This window comes from Anolis carolinensis, chromosome 2 (assembly GCF_035594765.1).
Source record: "Anolis carolinensis isolate JA03-04 chromosome 2, rAnoCar3.1.pri, whole genome shotgun sequence".
Classification (NCBI taxonomy): Eukaryota; Metazoa; Chordata; class Lepidosauria; order Squamata; family Dactyloidae; genus Anolis; species Anolis carolinensis.
This window is the reverse complement of record NC_085842.1, coordinates 282,881,600-282,897,592: the sequence shown is the minus strand read 5'-3', so window position 1 is coordinate 282,897,592 and position 15,993 is coordinate 282,881,600.

Sequence of the window (15,993 nt, the reverse complement as noted above, 5' to 3'; positions counted from 1 at the left end):
GTTATAAGCTCTTTTTCAAAGACACAGATTATGTATGAACATGGGATGCTACTATGTTATGAAGAATAAGATTAATATAAACACTCACTGTTGGCAAGAAACTTCTCTTCATTCAGTTGCATATAGGTCAACTTACTGAATAATGCATGTTTTCTTGTTCATATTAACATAAGTTATTAATATAAGGTGCTTGGAATCTACCTTTTGAGCAATTAAACTTAAGAATCCAGAAGGAAAAAAATATTAAGTGCATGCTATATAATATTCACTCCACCCCGCAAGAAATATATGGGGAGGAAATCAGAATAAATAAATTAGGCATTTTTAAATTCAAGAATGATCTTAGAGATGCAGGTGACATAATCTCAATGAAAATTTCTCCCTGGAGTTGGGTTTTTTAATTACTCAGACTGTGGAATGGCACCAATTTAAAACCAATCCAGTATCAGCATCCTATGAAATATTTTTCATGTAGTAAAATATACTCAATATAACATTTGTACATATGTATTCAGTGTATAATGTTCAATATTACATGTATATTGATTGAACAATAGAAGAGAAATAAATCCTTTTGCAATAGTGCAATAATACATTAAAATTCTACTCAAGCACAATCCTCCTGCCCCCCCCCCCCCCCCCGGATTCAAATGTCATATTTCAGAACAGGCAGGTGTAGAATTACTGCTGACAATTTTGTCCTGAAATGGAACTTCTTACTTGTCAGACAGAAGGGGATCACCAATTCTGTTGATTTTAGTGAAATTAAGCAGTCTAAAGTGATACAATAAAGATGTATAATTAATGGGCTGCCTGTCACCATCAGCCTCAAGACGGGCCTGAGAGCTCCATCCTTCCTTTCCCCACCACTTTCCTTTCTCAACGTAGTAGACTCTGTGCTTCCATAACCCACCACCACCAACAAACCTGGTTCCCCACCCCAAGCAACTCCAAATCAACAAAGAAAATGGTTTTCATGTCAATAATGAGTGCAAAAATAGTGCTGTTTGTAAAGGTTACTGGATGAAAAAAGACCCTAAAGCAGCTGGCATTGCTATTGGTCATATCACCATGTTATGCCAAGACCTGGTTAAACAAACAAAGGTTTCCCAAGCAACAGTAGACAAAGTCCCAGTACATTAACAGAAACTGCCTCATATGTTAGAGTCCTTGTAGGCTAGCAGTTGTAGGTTGCACGCTCTCATTGGTATTGTAAATGAGACAGTAGATTTAACCCCTCATCAGCCTGCCCTGATGTACTGGCTTCTGCTTATTCCAACTGCTTGGGATATGGTGGTGGCTACTGTCGAGGACTCCTCTTCTGCAATACCTAAGCTAGGCTGGGGCAGGGGGGCTTCTGGGAACTGCTGGACTTCAACCTCACCACTGGCCCTTCCAGCAACTCTCATTCCTCACTCTCAGAATTGGCTAGGATACATATGCAGCTATCATGCCGAGATGGAAGACAAATTCCCATCCCACAGCAGTCTGAAAGCATCCTTCAAAAATCCCCAGTATATGTGTCTATATATGTGTATGTGTGAATATAAGAACTTGGAAATAAGGCATGTGCATTCATCAATAAACAGTGCTAAAATGTAGAGCACTTTGATGCATAGCACTACAGCCTCTGTACAAATCCACACGTCGTCATCATAATTAGCATTGAGCCAATTCTTATTATTTTAATGGTTACAACTAGCATTGAAGTGTGTCCTCTGTAAAGATGGCTCTCTTCTAAAATGATTGCACCTTATAATCAGTCCTCTGGGCTATAGAGATAAAGGCTGGGAGAAAAAATTAAAATGACATGTCAGCCTTCCACAATAATTTCTATCAATAAGGTTTCTCCTCCCCTAAAAATCCAGTCTGCCAGACATTTGCTGACTTAAGAGCCCTCTCAAGAAAGCTTCCCTGTAGCTGTCAGAAGTAGTTCAAAATTTATATACGAACACACACCCAAATCACCAAGCTATTTGCTTCCTTGCTGAATACATTTCCATATATAAGGTATTACAGTGTTCGTTGGTTTGCATGGAATATTGCCTTCTACAAAGGAATGTGTGTGCATTCCTTTTGGGCAACTGTACACTTATGATGATGCAATGCATTTCAGAGGACATTTTAAGAAATTTCAGTCATCATTTTGCCATAACTTTTCACTGAAATGTAACCTACAGCACCTTGTATTCCATGACAGCCTCACACCCATATATAACCAGACCTGGACCTTTGCTTCCATCATGAGATAGGATACAATACATTTACATTATTTAATAATTCCTACGTTATCATTAGGGAACATCTACTTCTTTTCTTTAAAAATTACTCCCAAACCTGTTTTACTTATCCTACATGTTTCTGAACTGAACTCATTGAAGAGGATAAATCAAAATTACAAGATGTGATTGAAAATTAACTATGAGGCCATTGCTAGATTTCCTCATATAAAATAGAATTAGCCCTTACCTTACCAATAATCATCCCTTACTGATGAAGTATATCTGTTGGTTATCTTTCCTAAGGGATATTTAGTGCATGCTTGCATCTATTTCTGTTTCATACTCGTATATGAACATAGAGAAGAGAATGTCCAAAAAAGGATTTCTGCCATGGACCTGTGCTAGTGATATAGACTTATTGACTGAAATTTTCACTTGGAATTGGGCATTGTTAAACCCATCACACTATATCATATCCTTATGTTAAATTCTACTCCTGATCCCACTCTTTTCTCTTGAGAATCAGCCAGCTGCTGTGATAATCATTATTGTCCAGGTGCTTTTCTTGTTGTGGAACCCATCCTATCCCATTCTATTCTATTGTCTGAACTGGAACAGCAGAAATTGTCTATTTTGTTTTTTACCTGCATCCTATTTTTTAAAACATCAGACTCTTTTCTAAATATAAAGACATTTTGGAATTGAATTAAAAATGGTAAGCCCTGCCACCATATTAATCTCCACAAATATGATTTAATGCACAAAGTAACAAAGCCAGACTTTTCTATAAATAGATATACACATACAGAAATAGATCTCTGTCTCCATAGAAAATGAAAACATTGGAGTATTTCAGCAAAATCCCCCCCCCCCTTAAATTAAGATAAACAAATTTAGCATATACTATTCAGTTCTTCCTGCACATGAGAACTGATTGATTACCTTCACAAAACACTTTAAGAAAGTGACAACCTTCTGGTGTGATGGAAAGAATCCAGATCACTTGGAAGGATTTTACCATGGGGGGCATTGGAAGTTTTAACTAAGAAGCTTTGTCTTAATCCACCCTGTCATTGGGAAAAGGAATATACTGTGCATTTGAAGATCCCAACAACAGAGATAAGAAACAATGGTTTTAAGTTGAAATTGTAAAAGTATGCAAAACCAACCTCATTTGCTCCATGTATATTGAAAAAGAGCAGTGTAAAAACTAGAATATGGAAATTTACTTTCAACAGATACAAAGTATAGTTTTAGGTAGGCATGTGCATTTTAGCTGAATCTTGAGCCATTTCTGCTTTCCAAATTCTGGGGGATCTGTTTTTTCACCTCTCCCAAAAATGGGCAGGTGCCCAAATGGGTATTTTCTGTCAGCAGTGGGAAAATGCGGCTCAATCTGACCCATTGGAGACAAAAGGGGGGGGGGGTTCATGGACTCCCCTTTCTGTCATTTTTAGGGCTATGAAGATTAAAATGGCCACACTTGAAGGACACATCTACAACTGCTGGCCCATTGAGTTTCATAACATTGGGGTTATTCCCTGATTTTTAAGATTTTTTCTCTCTAGAAATAATATCTTTAAAAAATTTCCAAAAAGATATCCCCCACTGGCCCCATCCTGTAACTTCTCCAGGAGTAGCAGCAGGGCACCATTCCTTCCTGCCAAATGTCAAAGATGCACTTCCACACACAACCCACTATTACATTTTCGTTGCCAAAAAAAAAAAACCCAGCAACTTCTTCCAAAACTTTTGCACTTCTTGTTCTCACAACATACTGGAAGAGGCTAGCAGCAAGCAAACAAGCAGCATGTCCCCTTATTAGAAAAACACTCCTGTATGACCCAGAAAGTATTAGGTATTGGTGATAAGTTTGGGTAGATTGGTAGTTTTTCTGAGAATGAGACTTTGCTGTTTGCTAGAATTCCTATAATGATTAATAACAATAATCTTTTAAAAGTACAACTTGGATTAAAGAGAGGCGGAAGGAGAAATAAGAGAAGAAGCTAAAGGCTTTAGTACAGGCTAAAGCGTGACTCAAAGCTCAGAGCCACCCTAAAGGAAAAGCATACCCACAAATGCTGCGCACTCACCCACACTATCCAACTCCGAGTCCCATGAAATAAAGAATCCAGAAAATAAAGGAAAATCAAGGAAAATCAAATAGATTCAATGCTAGAGAGAGGCCAATCCATGCCAAAAAAATAAAGCTGAAAGTGAACAGTGGCAGGGGAATTGGATTGAAGCACCTCTCTCTAGAGCCAGGATGAAACTGAGCAATGGAGGAGGTGCTTGACCCATTAAAAAGACATAGCTTGCATAAGATACGTCATGGCTCTCATCTATTGTGATTGGCCAAACAGGAAAGTCTCACAGGGAAACCCTGTGTGAGCATGTGGCAGCCTCTCTGCATACCACATGAGCCTGAATAGAGCAGAAGGAGCCATGACTGGTGGCCACGTGATCCGGCTCTCTTAAAAAAAACCCATGACTGCAGAACACTTGCTTTTATGGCATCTGAAGAAGCTGAAGAAAAATGGCCAAAATGAATCCATGCACAGGTCTAGTTTCAGGCTTCCAAACCAGTTACAAACTGAGATCTTGCATCATTAGATATATCTACTGTGACAGTTATGTTTGACTATACCATCCCACTCCTAATCCTGTATTTTATCCTGGTAACACCTCAATCAGACTGATAACAAACAGCTGGAAATACCCCTGAGGATCATTACTCAACTGTTCATCTCAAGATGCCTCACAGCCAGGAGAGTGCTGCAGATATCTTTTTTTGATGCCCCAATCCACAATACCTCAAAAAGCCTTAAGTTGAAGTAGTGTCATGCTGAAACATAAAGAGTTTAGAGCTCATGTTCAGTCATTACTGAAAATATATGTGAATTTATTGCTGGTGCAAGATTATATATCTGAAAAGTCCATCTTATATTATTGTAATTAGTGAACTGGATACCATGCTCTATGAACAGTGGTTTATGGAGCTGGGTATGTTTAGCCTTGAGAAGAGAAGTTTGAAAGGTGATAAGATAGCCATATTTGAAAGAATATCATATTGCAGATGGAGCCACATTGTTTTATGCTGTTTAATAACTAGGACATGGAACAATGGAATCAAACTTCATGAAAAGAGTTTTCATCTGAATATTATGAAGACATTCCTGACATTAAGAGGTAGTTGACAATGAAAGATACTCACCCATAGTATGGTGGAGTCTCTTTCTCTGGAGCATTTTAAACAGAAGCTGAGTTGTCGTCTGTTGGGAATGCTTTGATTATGTATTCCTGCATGATAGGAGTTTGAAATGGATAGCCCTTGTGGCCTCTTCCAACTATAAAATTCTATGATGCCAACCACAGTTTGGGAAAATAAAGTATCTCTTTATTTTCTCACTTTTTGAAAGTAAGTTTATTATGTTCTTTTTGTCCATTAAAATTTATTGTTATAGGTTTCTAAATTCTGGAACAGAATACATTATTCCCCTACCAATTCATTAACACCTGAAAAATCCTATCACAAGCCTTCCTGTGGGATATTCCCTCTCTATATAATAAAACTGCTTTAATAATAAATGTAATGGAAAAGTGACAATTGCACTGCAAAAAAGTTGAGTGGAGTTATCCCTTAAAATGCAGTCATAATAGAATGAAGTCATACTTAATTATTGGGAAAGGAAACTAATGCTAAATAGGTAGCTCCCATTTCTACCTTACAAATTTTTACCAGAACTTGGAAATAACTATTCCCAGGTTCTGGTAGAAATTCATAAGATAGAAATGCAAGTAGCATTGACATTATGTTTGCATTAGGTGCCATCAGCACACATGAGCCAATATTATAAGTTAGAGGAGAATTCACAGAAATTACATGAGCTTCTTGGAATGTATAAGAAGTGTGAGGCAATTACAAATTGAGATGAGGCAAGTTCATCCATCACTGCTTCACACATCACTAGAACCCCTGAAGAAGGACATCAGTCTGTGATGGGCAATTTACAGGCAGCACACACATATGAAGGAGTTACAGCTTACCATGAATACTCAACAGGAATATTTATCAACTTGTAAACCCTTTTGCAATGCTCAAGTAGATTTTCCTTTAATGCTCAATAAGTCCTGCTTTATACCTCAGTTGATATTCAACTGCCTCAAATGTAAAAAGTTTAAAAGTGCCTGAAGGTTCCTAAGAAAAGCTGCACATGTTCAGTCAACCCATCTATGTGTTCCTACTTTTGAGTCCCTGAAATTACTATGTTTAATGAAAATGTATGCTCAAAGCTCAAGAAATCTAAACTTTATAATCGGTAGGGAAATTTTTCCAATTTCTTAAACAGTTATGATTCTGGCCAAATGTACAAGTTTGGATAAGAGACTTCAAGTCCACTCAGAAACTGATGAGCCATCAACTTAGAATCTAACAATAGCAGTAAATACTCTTTTATAAATAATATAAAAATAATAACTTTATTTTTGTATCTGCCTCCATCTCCCTGAAGGGACTTGGGGTGGCTTACATGGGGACAAGCCCAATCAACATAGTTAAAATATAACACACTAAAATATATAAACAATAAACACAGCAGAATAAAACAATAATGTTATGACAAAATATAGAAGTAAGCATCGAACCAACCAGTTCCTGGGCACAGGTGGGCGAACTGGTGCAAGTAGATTGGGAGGATAGGGCTGGTGGATAAAGTGCGTAGCTCTGAATTATATTTAAGATAAAATACAGATCTAGCAGAAAGCAGACTAAGAATCATTACAGGCATATAAGTACTCCAAACAAATATTAACATGTATGTGCACATGTGTATGTCTGTAACAACCTTATCACAAAGGCCAGGTGAAGCATCTCACTTCGCCACAGAAAAGAAGGGTAGCTGAGTGAATCTTTCACCCTACGTGTTGCTCCCCACACAGCAAAGCTTCCCCTATCACACATGGGAAGCACTGTCTGAGTGGCGAGAATGGGCAGGCTCCCATATTGGGAGTGAAGCATCATATGACTCTTCCGCTTCATTTGTGAGTGGGGCCTCCACTGAAAGTCCAGTGCCAGTGTACCCATTTATTGCTGGACCAATGGGGAAGCCCCTGTCTGATGAGATAGTAAGACATACAGCTAGACAAAGTATGGAAATGCATGGCTCCTGATTGGTTGAAAGGCAGGGCCGGCTTGGATTCATGCAGGGATGGGTCGTAGATTCCCCTGACATCACAGGCAGGAGGAGATCCCAGTGATGACAAGGAGAACAGCTGTGGTTTGGCAGTTTGAAGGTGCAATCCATTGCAAAGACACCCCTTGAGAGGGCACAAAACTGAGGGACGGAATGATGTGGTTATGCAGATGATTCCTTGATTAACTCAAGTGCCCAGTTCTGTGTGAGACAAAGATTCAAGACCCAAAAGACAAAGAGTGGCAGTTCCAAATAATCAGGGGCTTGGCTGCCCATTCAGGAAATTAATGAATTTCTATTTATTGAGCATTTTCTTCCATGGGAGAGGCAAGCTCTTAGCGTCAGTTAAATGGACAAACATTCTGAGCTCATCTTGGTGACAATGGGGATCATCTGTATTGCATGCACATACAAAGGTCCTGATATTATATGACTTTGGAAATAACTGGAGAAATCCTGACCACAATCTCCATTCCCAAGGCATTATGCAAAATGAGGACATGAGCAGGTTGCTGACTTCAAATTTCAATTTGATACATTTAATAAAGGGTTGGATTTAATAGAGTTTTAGGGTACAACTGCTGCCTGGTCTTTCTGGAGTCAGCGGCTTTGACATCTTGGAACTTTGAAACTGCAGAAAATGTTTAAATAATAAAGTCTCTTCATTGTCCATAAACCTTCGTGGAGCGGGTGCCATAGCTTGAAAACAATCAGACTAGCTTTGTGAATTGGTTATTGTTTCCTCTCTTTGCCTTGAAATCTTATTTCAACTATTGCCTTTGATGCCTTTGATGTGGGCTGCTCTGGAGCCTGGACTAATTTGTTTCTAGCTGTGGATGTTTCCCCAAAGCTATGTACTTTCCCATTTCCATTACATTTCTTTTTGTTCTGTTTTTATTATTGTGGTATGTTTTGCTTCATTCTGTACCAGTAATTTTTTAAAAACGATGTTCCTCTCTAAATAACACCCACATCCATTATGACTTTTGCAATTTGTCTTCTTTGTTCTTACAAAAACTCAGATTACTCTTCTTGATTCTGTAACCTGCATGAATATTGTCATCACAATTATTTTATTATTACTCATTTGTGCTTTATATCTTGGATATGAATATTATATTTCTTCTTTCCCCATCTCTTCATTGCTAGTCTCCTCTTTGGGCATCTTTACTGCTGCTATTCTCCTGAAGATATCAGAAGTTATTGCCTAGTTGGAGAGGTTTTGAGTTAATTCTGTATGGTTTACTCCTGGCCTTGACTGTCCTCCAGAGTGACAGGTTTCTTCATTTGCCTTGGCAATTTCTTCCCCTTGATTCAGTGGGATCAATTCTCCATGTGGTTTATCCAGGAAGTCCTCATGTTTTCTGATGTATTGAAGGGAACACAAGATGAGGAGGAGGAGAAGGAGGACCCTTATAGTGCCTTCATCCAAGTATAGAAAATGAAATTGTGCAATAAAGGATAGTTTCACCTTTTGAAGTTCAACACAACCATCAAACAAAAAAAGCACAAGTAGAAGAAAAATAAATATATTCAAGATCTTGTGCCACCTAAACTTGTGTCTTGTGCCATCATTGTGGAAAAACACTTATTTAAAACTTTTCCCTGTTTAAAAAAAAATAGACATGTAAATGTATTTTTTTTCTGTTTGAAGATAATAGTGTAGTCCTCCCACTGTGTCACAGGAATACCGTGTTCCTAACTGGAACCTGAAAATCATTAGTTTTTCAAGGATAGAAGAGAAAACATGAGCAAAAATATCACATAATTTTAAGCTGCTTCTTTTTTCCAATCTTCCACTTTTCTCCCCCGGTGCAACATGGAAATGTCACAATCAGTAAAATATGTGTGTTTCATTTCCTCCAACTCATATAGCAGTTAAGAACATAGGAGCCTTACCAGAAAAACAACAAAAGAGTGGCAACCTCTTGCACTTGTTTAAGCTTTTGACTTTTACATGGTAAGGTGAGCACTGAGTCAGAAATATGGTTCACTCATTTCACAGAGAAGTGGCATTGTTAAGATTCTGCTTCACATCATGTCTGCTGGATTTAGAAATACCAATACTTTCTTTGAAAGTGAGCCCAGAAGGCTAGACATTTCAGGTGCCTTTGGTTGTTTCATACTGGAGATATATTTTCAGACAAGTAGAAATGTCAACAGCACTACATTTTTAGAATAGTTTGCTGCTACTATAAAGCAGTTCTGGAATGACAAGAGGAAATTGTTACGAATTGACTGCAGGAAAAGTAAAGGCATCTTAGACAGCTTTTTGTTTCTATCCTTTCAATCTCAAACTGAAATTATTTTCGTGCTTATTTGAATACTTTTCTAACATTGCCTTTTTATTTTTTAAAATACTATTTTTAAATTCTTATGAACAATCACCTTAAAATAGTTTGATATTTGATATCATTTTGCTAGATACGTTACTGGTTGAATTTCTACTTTGTAAAGCCATTTTTATGAATTTCTTTCATCAAAGAAGAAACATGTTTTATCTTAAGGTTCTCATTAACAAACTTTGACAACTTGATCTTCCAAACACCCATTGAAATGAAGAGTCTGGAGTATACGAATCTGAGTTTTGACAGGAAACATGACAACCTTATCATTTCCTAGCTTGTGTTGTTCATAAGTAATATCATGACATTACATCTGAAATAAAGTTACACTGAATCATCTCATTTTGTTCTACATATTTTGAATGATAAAAAATTGAGTTCAAATTCATGCAACACAAATTTCACTGTAACTTGGCAAAAAAACAGATACATATATTGTGGTCCCGATCTTCAAGAAAGGAAAAAAGGATGACCCAAACCATGTGCCTTTGGGGAGTAAATGTAATATATTGCTCTGGCCATTCCCCTTGGTTTTTATCCTTTAGACTGCTCCACCATTTTATTTCCCTGTTTCCCCCTATTCCTATGTCTCTCTCTCCCGAGTTTTTAATTAAGAGTTCATGTGGCCCGCCCTGTTTTTTACTGTTTTCTCTGATTTGTGCTGTAATGTATATGATTATTTTTGCACTGTTATATTGTGTTATGATATGTTGTTTTATTTTGTTATATTGTATGGTGTCTGGGCATGGCCCCATGTAAGCCGCCCCGAGTCCCCGTTGGGGAGATGGTGGCGGGGTATAAATAAAGTTTTATTATTATTATTATTATTATTACCGTCCAGTCAGCCTCATGTCAATACCAGGCAAGATTCTGGAAAAGATTGTTAAGGAAGTGGTCTGCAAACACTTAGAAACACATACGGTCATCACTAATAGTCAACACGGATTTATCAAAAACAAGTCATGCCAAACTAATCTGATCTCTTTTTTCGATCGAATTACAAGCTGGGTAGATGCAGGGAACACTGTGGATGTAGCGTATCTGGATTTCAGGAAGGCCTTTGACCAGGTCCCCCGTGACCTTCTGGCAAACAAACTAGTCAAATGTGGACTAGGCAAAACTACAGTTAGGTGGATCTGTAATTGGGTAAGTGAACGAACCCAAAGAGCGCTCACCAATGCGTCTTCTTCATCCTGGAAAGAAGTGACAAGTGGAGTGCTGCAGGGTTCTGTCCTGGGCCCGATTCTCTTCAACATCTTTATTAATGACTTACAAAGATGAAGGGTTAGAAGGCATGATCATCAGGTTTGCAGACAGGACCAAATTGGGAGGGATAGCTAATACTCCAGAAGATAGGAACAGAATTCAAACGATCTTAACAGATTAGAGAGATGGGCCGAAACTAACAAAATGAAATTCAACAGGAACAAATGCAAGATATTCCACTTAGGCGGAAGAAAATGAAATGCAAAGATACAGTATGGGAGATGCCTGACTCGACAGCAGTATGTGTGAAAAAGATCTCAGAGTCCTTGTGGACAACAAGTTAAACATGAACCAACAATGGCTCTTTACACAGGCTTTTGAATAAGTACCGCCCATTTGTATGTTAAACTCTCGTACTAGCGGTTACTTTTTGATCGGTTGCACCCGCATGGTTAATTTTTTGATATAACCTCAGGGTTCACCCCCATTTTAAGGTTCTCCTCATGATCTCATAGCACTTTTAACTTCCTCCATGTTTACAAGTCCCACTTAGCGCACTTTTGCCCAGTTCATTTTATGATGTCATTGCTGTATTTTAACCTTTGTTTTATTAATGATTGTGACTTATTTTATGTCTTTTTAATTTACATTTGCGCATTTTTTGTATGCTCGTTTTGTATTTGTAAGCCGCCCCAAGTCCCCCTGGGGAGATGGAGGTGGGGTATAAAAATAAAATTATTTTATTATTATTATTATTATTATTATTATTATTTCAGCTTATGGTTTACTCGAAAAGTAATTTTTATTGTGATTTTCCTCAACAAGTGGTACACAGGCAAGCAAGTATTAGCTGTAGGGATAGGGATAGGGTTAGGGTGGTGGCAGGTACATGGTTATGGGTATGGTGAGATGGGGAAAAAAAAGGGGACTGTGGAACATAGAAGGTGAGGTGGGGATTAGGGCAGGGGGATTGGGGAGGTGGTGTTTGACTTCCGATTTTGTTCTCTTAAGTCCGTTAGTTCAGTCCTTAATTCTTTTGTAGTTTTTTCCTTAAGTAGTCCTCAAAATTAGACCAGTCAGTAGCCTTTAATGGAATGCCATTACTTCTTTTAATCCAGAAGGATAGTTGGTCCATATTCTTGATTTCCATCACTTTTTCCAACCACTGTTCTTTTGTCGGTACTTGTGTTGACTTCCAGAGTCTTGCAATCAGGAGCCTTGCTGCGGTGATGAAAAAGGTGAAAAGTTTGTCGGTATTAATGTCAATTTTGTCCTCGGGGTCATATAAACCTACCAAAAGTAGTTCCGGTCTTTTTACAAATTTTGTCTTTAATATATCATTACTCTCTTCCAGGATTATAGTCCAGAAATTATCTAATTTCCTACACTTCCACCACATGTGGAAGTAGGATCCTATTTGGGCTTTACACCTCCAACATTTATTATTTGCGTCCTTATACATATGCCCTATTTTCTTTGGTGTTAAGTACCACCTATGTATAAGCTTAAGCCAATTTTCTTTCATATCTACTGAATACGTATATTTAATTTTTTTATTCCAAATCGACTCCCATTCACACAATTGAATGGGTCTGTTTATGTTCCTGGCCCATAATATCATGGAATTAGTTACTAACTCTGTTTCAATTTCCCAGGACAATAATTTATTATACAGTATGGATATGCTCTTCCTATCCACATGGATAAATTTGTCCCAGAATCCTGGTTCTTGGTCGAATCCAACTATTTTGTCTCTTTTGTATGCCTCATTAATTTGGAAGAATTGGTACCAGGACACATTTTTATTTAGTTTTTGTATTTCGACTAATTCTTTTAGTTTGGGGGAGATTTTTTTGTCCTTTGCCATAATTAACAGTTGACTATAAGTCGGCCATTTCCTCCAACCTAATAGCCTTCTATGATCAGCTTCAATCGGAGATAACCATAGTGGTGTCTTAGTATGGAAGCGGCATTTGTACTTATCCCACGTTCTCAATAAGACAGATCTAATAAAGTGATTGCCAAATTGTTTATCAATTTTCATTTTGCCATACCATAAATACCCGTGCCATCCTTTTCTTAATTCATGGCCTTCCAAATTCAGAATTTTAGTTTTTTCCAATTTGATCCACTCTTTTATCCAAAGGAGAGCACTAGCATCATGGTAAAGTTTTAGGTTCGGGAGGCCAAAACCTCCCTGCGTTTTTGGTGAAATCATTGTGCTGAATTTGATCCTGGGTTTTTTGCCTCTCCAAATAAATTTCGAGATGTCTTTTTGCCAGTCTTTGAATATCTTGGGACTCCTTATAATTGGTAGATTTTGGAATAAATAAAGTAACTTGGGCAGGACATTTGTGCCGTCCGCCAGACAATAAAAAACTATAAAACTGAAACGTGCTGTCCTTTATCCGGGCGAACTGCAAATCCCTATAAGCTGTCCTATAGATATTGAACGACTGAGTCTAGATAACTTCAAAAAAGGATGTTTATTCATACAAGGTTGTAAACCTGGCACAGATCTTAAAGTTGCAGAAAATGAAACAAATTTCTATAGGTTTTAGTCACAGAATTATCCCTGGTTCCAGAAGGCAAAAGTGATTATAAAACCACTATACCCTAATCACGCTGTCTATATTAGAAGGAGAAACTCTTTCCTTCCCTATCTTTACAGCAAAGATTAGTTCTAGAAGCGATGGAATAACTCTGCTCCTCTAACTAGATTTCCTATTCCAGATCAATATAATTCAATACTTATCTAATTTGGATAGGCTTAGATTGGCCTGGTTTTGAGGATGATTTGTCCCAGTTAGCTTTGCACAGCTCCAGCACGTTGGAAGACTATAGCCAGAATGAAGCTCTAAAATGGAGACTAGACCCTGGTAAAAAGGGCGGTCCTAAGATGTTGCACTCTTTGACCAATCACTGCAAAGAAAACTGCAGCCAGCTCTTGCAGATTCCAAGCCACTTTTCCTGGGCTTTGCAGCCAGAGGCTCAAACAAAATGTAAAGGAGGGAAAACAAACAAACGACCAATAGGTAAGGCAAACCATCGTCCTGGGGGACGGAACACTCCCCGCTAAATTCCCAGGATGTGGGAATTTACCAATCAAAAACATACAAACACCTTTGTATACACAACAATACAAACACTAGAACTTTAAACATCTCCAATAAGCAACACGAGGTCACTAATTGGTCTGTCCAAAATGGACACTTTGCCTCTGTTGCAAGTCTTTAATTGAACTTTCCTGACCTTACCGTCCGGGCAAGGAAAGGTCTTTAATACAATGCCCATGGGCCACGCATGGCGGGGCAAGTCTTTGTCCTTTAACAACACAACGTTGTTAACCTCAATGTTGTCCTGTGGGCTTTGCCAGATTCTTCTAGCTTGAAGCTGGCTTAAGTACTCAGCTTTCCACCTTTTCCAAAAGTGGTTGGCCAAGGACTGCACCTGTTTCCACAGGGCACGGTGAGTTCCGTCCGGAACTGGCAACATGACGTCCTTCCATCCTGGCACCTTTTGTGTCAAAATAAGTGCAGGAGTCAGTGGTTGTAAGTTCTCAGGGTCACTGGTAAGGGGAACCAGCGGCCGGTTGTTGATAATTGCGGTAACTTCCGCCATAAGTGTCACCAAAACATCATGCGTCAATGACCTATGACTCAAAAACATGGCATTAAGGATTTTGCGACTAATACCAATCATCCTCTCCCAAACACCACCCATATGGGAGGCGTGAGGAACATTGAAAGTCCACATAATTTGTTCAGTATTCGTAAAGTTCTGAACCTTTGGGTCTCTCCCAAACCTAGACACACAATTGAGTTCTTTGGTCGCACCTACAAAATTGGTGCCACAGTCCGACCGAATTGACTTAATTGGCCCTCTGAGGGCTATGAACCTTTTCAATGCGTTTAAAAATGATGAAGTGTCCATTCCTTCTATGACTTCTATATGGACAGCTCGTATTACTAAACAAGTAAACAAAACTGCCCACCTCTTGTTATTTACAACACCACCCCTGGTTTTCCTAGTGACAACCTCCCAAGGACCAAACACATCGATTCCCACATGGGAAAAGGGTGGGTCTGTCAAAGTCCTATCCTGAGGTAGTTCTGCCATCAACTGACTTTGACAGTTTCGTCTGAGTCGCCGACATTTGACACATTTGAAAATACAACTGTTGACCAACCTTTTGGCATTAACTACCCACAGACCTTCATTTCTAAGGGCTGCCTCAGTTAGAGTTCTACCCTGATGATGGATCCTTTCATGGTGATGCCGAACGAGCAGCAATGCAGTGTGACTATTAGGGGGTATGATGATGGGGTTTTTTACGCACACCTTGAGTTTAGCCTTGGCTAACCTTCCTCCAACTCTCAAAATACCCTCCTTGTCTAGAAATGGGTTTAACTCACGCAAGAAACTCCGGCTGGGGGTGTCAAGCCCTTGTTCTAACCTGGCTATTTCTAGACTAAACTCATGCCTCTGAACTGACCTGAATATTACTCCCTTAGCCTTCAACATGTCCTGAACTTGCAAAGGCTGACTATCTTTGCAGACTAAGCGATGTATAAGCCTAGCAACTGCTCTAAGAAGACTGTGCCATTCCGAAAAACGTTCAAAATGGTGTCGTTCCAGACAAGATCTTTGGCCCATCTTGATTTCTGTGGTTGATTTGCAGGCTTTCACCTCTGCACTTCGTGAGACTTGAGCATTCATAATGTCCGAAAACCTTTGCTCATCTTTCGAGAGCGCTGTGGCTTCGTCTCTCTCAGAGACTTTGAAGGTGGAGGAATACTCTGGAGTTATTCCTTGGCAGTAGACTGAGATGTGACTTAGGCAACTGCGCACAAGTGTAGGACGTCCACCTTTAAGCACCTGTGCTTGATTGGAGTCCAACGACGATAGTGGGTGCATCTTGTTTATGCACACTGGGCCTATGACTGTCCAGCCTAATGGCAATCGTTGTGCGATAGGTGCACCTGGAGGTCCTTTAACTTGGTCGTTCACACAGAACAAGCTCGGGCA